The sequence below is a fragment of the Saccoglossus kowalevskii genome, chromosome 11 (assembly GCF_978046115.1).
Source record: "Saccoglossus kowalevskii chromosome 11, keSacKowa6.1, whole genome shotgun sequence".
Lineage (NCBI taxonomy): Eukaryota > Metazoa > Hemichordata > Enteropneusta > Harrimaniidae > Saccoglossus > Saccoglossus kowalevskii.
In genome coordinates, this window is record NC_140651.1 from 14,378,712 (window position 1) to 14,384,711 (window position 6,000).

The following is a 6,000-nucleotide window of genomic DNA, read 5'->3' on the forward strand; positions in this document are numbered from 1 at the left end:
GAAAGATGGGGCAGAGGAGAAAAAACGACACTGATTTGGGAAGGGAAAACAACACTGGTAGGTTTTATTATAAAACACAAGCAGCCTGCTTATGAAAAAATTACGAAGCGACCTCGATAAATGAAACTTAAACGTAGTATATGTCTCGATTATCGAGCACAATATATAAGTCATAATCGTACACGTAGTAGCTGTGTATCTCTGTCATCATTCAAATAGTTATTCACGAATAAAACATCATTGATTTAGTATAAGTTTCATACAATGTTGTTGTTTTTTTAAATTAGTAGAGAGAAAACAGTTTATACGCCTTTTCTGTGAAAATGTTTTTGCAATATTGCTGTGGTCGCCTTCAGTTGGTGCGAGTCAACAATCAACTCTCGAAATCGATGGTTTGATGGAGACCGCATCAATTCTCTTCTAATTGTCGGAGTGTAGCTCCCCTCTGGTGCATCTTCTCCATATCGTGTTCCATATGCCAAATACAACAAACAGTACTGCGGTTGTGCCAGTTATAAAGAACAGTTTTGACTTTTTTTCACTAATATCTGACACCGAACTCCACCCAGCAAGCACTGACACTCATTGTCATCAGTAACAATACCTCGCAAACCATTCTTTCAGATATGATCGTGTATTTATGCTCTTGGATTTCAAAATAATAAAAAATTAGGTACGCACGGAGGTGTAATTGTGAAAACGTGGTGTTTATTTTGAGCACGAATGTAGAAGATTTCCTGGTTCTATCCCTTCGGCTTCATGCAATGTCACGTTTGAAAGAACAACATGAAACTAGTCAGTGTGGAAACAAAAACTAACGGTCTGAGTTTTCTTTTTTTGCAACTTTGGGCATATTTTTAAAAATTTCTACTTACTGCGGAAATTTAATTTTTTGAAAACAAGTGAAAAATTTGATATTTAGAGAACAATTGTAGACCAGGGTAGCCGAGGCTGTGCCTAATCCTCGCTTACAACTGCTGCTACTTTTTATTATTATTTTAAATAGAAGCGAAATAAAACGCCGGCACATTTATACCATCTACAATATTCATTGGAAATACCATGTATTTCTAGTATAATTGTGTTTTTGTCCTCTTCTTTGTGCGAATAATTACGTAATTACAATATTTTATTTATTTTATTTATTCATTATTTATTTTACAAAATATCGAATGTTTTGATTTGGTGAAATGAAAACAACTCGATATTTTCATTTACGCGAGATATGTTCTAGTTAGAACAGAGAATGGCGCGGATGCATTGACGGTACGCATGAACGACACAATCACCAATTAAGTCCTTTTAATGATGGTTAATGATTTTTTATTCCCAAATCTATGCGTAAAATTCAATATTTCTCCCTAACAACTATTGGCTGGGCGATAAGCTTGTGCCTAAGCTTGTCACAACTGTCACCAACCGCGTCTGTGTGAAACGGACAAACGCGTATATCACAGAAGGTACCTCGCTGTATGTTACATTTAAATATAAATTAAAGAATACAATTTAAATGTTTTTTATTTTATTTCTTTTGAATATTTTTTTTTGTTTCGCTCAAATTCAATAATAACTTTGAAGAAATCATAGAGTACGTACCGTCAATATATATATATATATATACATTTATATATATTTATATATATAATACAAAAAAAATCACACAAACAGACAACTGAATGTTAGTAAAAAAACAGACACAGAAACTTATAAATTATTAAATTGTTACAATACATTGTATTTGACATCAATGAGAAACTGTTCGACGAGACTGCGGTCGAGTTGACAAGATAATACGAGAAAATAACCCTAGGGTAGGATTAGACAGTTTAATTAAAATTATTTATCAGAAAATATTCGAACCTGATCTCATATTGTGTCTTAATTTATTTTGAATATTCTTATAAATAAACATACCGGTGTATGATCTATACAAAAAAACAGGACCGCGGGCAAAACTACACCTATTCCTTGTTCCTATATCATGCCTACGCATGTTTTATTATTTGCCACCAGCAGTCATCTTTTATACAAATGTACCAAATGATTCCACATTCATACGAGCGGAAAACAATTGTAGAATGAAATATACCAATTTCATCAGTACAGTTTTCAATGTATATTTCACTACCACCTCTCTATTCTTTTTCGTTAACCCGTTCATTTTTTTTTCGGGACTGCTTTGAGCAAAAGTAATTATTAATGTGTAAATTCCGCCACTTTGCGCCAATATATGCACGCACATAGCAGCCCGGGGCGAAATACAAACAGTAACACTTACATATACCATTGTCATCGCCGCACAACAAAACAACATACGGCCAAGTCTAGGAGAGTTTTAATTAAGTTTATCGCCGATATCTGAGATATCATCACGAGAACAGGAGCCAATCGCAGATTGAACCGCGAAAAACACGGACCAAAACAAAACGAGATAAAATAAAACAATACCAGAAGAAGGGCACAAAATACTGGTCGGCAATATTGGAAAACAGTATGGGTGGTCGATTTTACGGTTGAAACTCACCAATTTATGCATGTCATGATGCATCCCATGTTGTTCATCACAAAAATGAGGCCCATATTGACGTGGATTGACCACATTGAACTTGTATGACAACCATACAACTACTTTGCGCTTCAATGCAATCAAATGCAATTGATTTTGCCTAGGGGTGCCGTCGATACAAATACCAGCGTTAACTAATATTACATTGATTCTGTTTTCTCTTTTTTGGGCAAGGAACATTTCGGCTACAATTTGTTGATGACTAAAATGTTAAGAAAAGCAAACGGAATCTACCTGTATGTTTATTTGCTGGATCCCGATTTCTTGTTTTGTCGCAAAGCGAATCCAAAGTTTAGTACAGCTCGTAGTGATATACCATTCGCAATGGGACCGTCTGTATTCGTGTTATACCGACAAGATGGAATGACAACAATTTACCGGCGACAAAATAACACGCCCTCACTCGACATAAGCCTGTTTATGTTGAACATCTACGTTTACGAACTGTTGGTGGCACAGTAACCATATTTCCATCCTATTTCACGAATCTGGGCGGAAGGGGAGAGGGACTTTATAGAGATTACCTATTGGGACGTGTTAGATAAATGTTTGTTGAGATTCTAGGTACAAATGTGGGTCTTAATCAAATAGGTATAAATCCATTTTATTTTACTTTATTAAGCTTAAAAGGACTTGCGTGTGCGCAGGTGACGAGCCTCCCACTTAAAAATAAATACGGTTGTACAAGATACTGTTAATATCACTGCTGACTGGCAATCTGTAGATCGGCAAAAAGTGGTAACAGTGGAACAGATTACGGAGCCGAGCTGACGTCACTTCCGGAGGAAGTCCAAAATACGAATGACGCGAGCCTGGCATGTGTTCATAGTATTGCTCTCACGTCTGTTCAGCTTATCATTGATACCATGGATACGTAGATGTTGATACCATGGATACGTACATGTTGATACCAAGCGGACACGGTAGCAGATTTGGAATAAATATGAATCTCACACTACTAGCATATTCAAAAATCGAAATCTGATGTAAATATCTTTCAATTGTTTCCACCATGCCATTGTCATGTCGTTCATCTATCCCTTGTAGATATACAGGTATTGTAGGCATGAAGTACATATAAGAAAAAATGTATTTACTATAGGCCACTATACAGGAAACATATCTGCAAAACACATAAATTGTGCTTATTGCATGCAAAATCATTGAAATATGTCTTACTTGACTATAGTCTTGTCTTTGTCATTAATATTTACAGTAATTCTAATAGAATAAATACAGCATTTATAAATATAACTGCAAACAATGATCAGGGTGGTTCCAAGTAACAATTATAAATATTTAAAGCGAGGGAGTCGTTACCTGCGCATGCGTCAGGTGGCCACAGCGTTTCATTGTTTACAAACAAGCGTCTACCCATGAGCCTTTGCGTTTTTAGCGTGTGTTGTTATCGTCGCTTGGGACTCAATTCCCGCGCGTGCGCAGGTGACGACCCTCCCGCTTTAACGAAAAAAAATACTATAATATATGACCACTTGATGTTTGGGTCATATATCTTGTCCGACAACACAATTATAGCACCAGTTGCATTTCCCCATCTACAACAGTTCTTAAGATATTACTGCTTGATACATTATAGTTATGCATAATAAGGGCACATGCAACTATTTAACTATATATAATGAGATATTGCTAACATCATACACATGTGTTAGAAGATTGGTGCATAGTGAGTGTTACATTTGCATAAATCTAAATGGGTAATGAGATATTGCTAACATCATACCTCTATGCGTTAGTGGATTGGTGCATAGTGAGTGTTACATTTGCATAAATCTAAATGGGTAATGATATATTGCAAACATCGTACATAGGCGTTAGTGGATTGGTGCATAGCGAGTGTTACATTTGCATAAATCTAAATAGTAATACTATTTTGCTAACATCATACATAGGCGTTAGTGGATTGGTGCGTAGTTAGTGACACATTTGCACAAATCTAAATGGGTAATGAGATATTGCTAACATTGAACTTATGTGTTAGCGGATTGAGGCATAGTGAGTGTTACATTTGCATAAATCTAAATGGGTCATGAGATATTGCTAACATTGAACTTATGTGTTAGCGGATTGAGGCATAGTGAGTGTTACATTTGCATAAATCTAAATGGGTCATGAGATATTGCTAACATTGAACTTATGTGTTAGCGGATTGAGGCATAGTGAGTGTTACATTTGCATAAATCTAAATGGGTCATGAGATATTGCTAACATTGAACTTATGTGTTAGCGGATTGAGGCATAGTGAGTGTTACATTTGCATAAATCTAAATGGGTCATGAGATATTGCTAACATTGAACTTATGTGTTAGCGGATTGAGGCATAGTGAGTGTTACATTTGCATAAATCTAAATGGGTCATGAGATATTGCTAACATTGAACTTATGTGTTAGCGGATTGAGGCATAGTGAGTGTTAAATTTGCATAAATCTAAATGGTAATGATATATTGCAAACATCATACCTAGGCGTTAGTGGATTGATGCATGGAGAGTGTTACATTTGCATAAATCTAAATGGGTAATGATATATTGCAAACATCAATCCTTGGCATTAGTGGATTGATGCATGGAGAGTGGTAAATTTACATAAATCTAAATGGGTAATAAGATATTGCTAACATCGTACATAGGCGTTAGTGGATTGGTGCATAGTGAGTGTTACATTTGCATAAATCTAAATGGGTAATGATATATTGCTAACATTGTACATAGGCGTTGGTCAATTGGTGCTTAGAGCGTGCTACCTTTGCATAAATCTAAATGGGTCATGAGATATTGTTAACATCATACCTAGACGTTTGTGGATTGGTGCATAGTGAGTGTTACTTTTGCATAAATCCAAATGGGTAATGATATATTGCTAACATCAAACCTAGACGTTTGTGGATTGGTGCATAGTGAGTGTTACTTTTGCATAAATCTAAATGGTAATGATATATTGTTAACATCATACCTATGTGTTAGTGGTTTGGTGCATAGAGTGTTACCTTTGCATAAATCTAAATGGGTCATGAGATATTGCTGACACATCTGCACATCGACACTGATCTTGTTGGTTGAGATAGCTGTTTTGTTGTAGTATACAGCCTAAGATATGCGACATGAATACATTTTTGCGCATACGATATGAATACACCTTTGAGACCATGTTATTATTGCTAATGGAGTATGCCAACCAAACAGATATTGATCTATGGGTAGATAAACCAATCAGAAATCATGTTGTTTAAATGATATGCGACCAATCAGAAATTGCGTTATTTCTCAGGTATGTGAACCAATGAAACACTGGCTTGTAAATACGTTCAAGTAGTTCTGAATAAATTAGAATAAACTTTCTGCATGTCAACATTTTCCAGTATTTATACACCATATTTGTCAGGATATTTACATCAAAAAACTTGTACACAATAA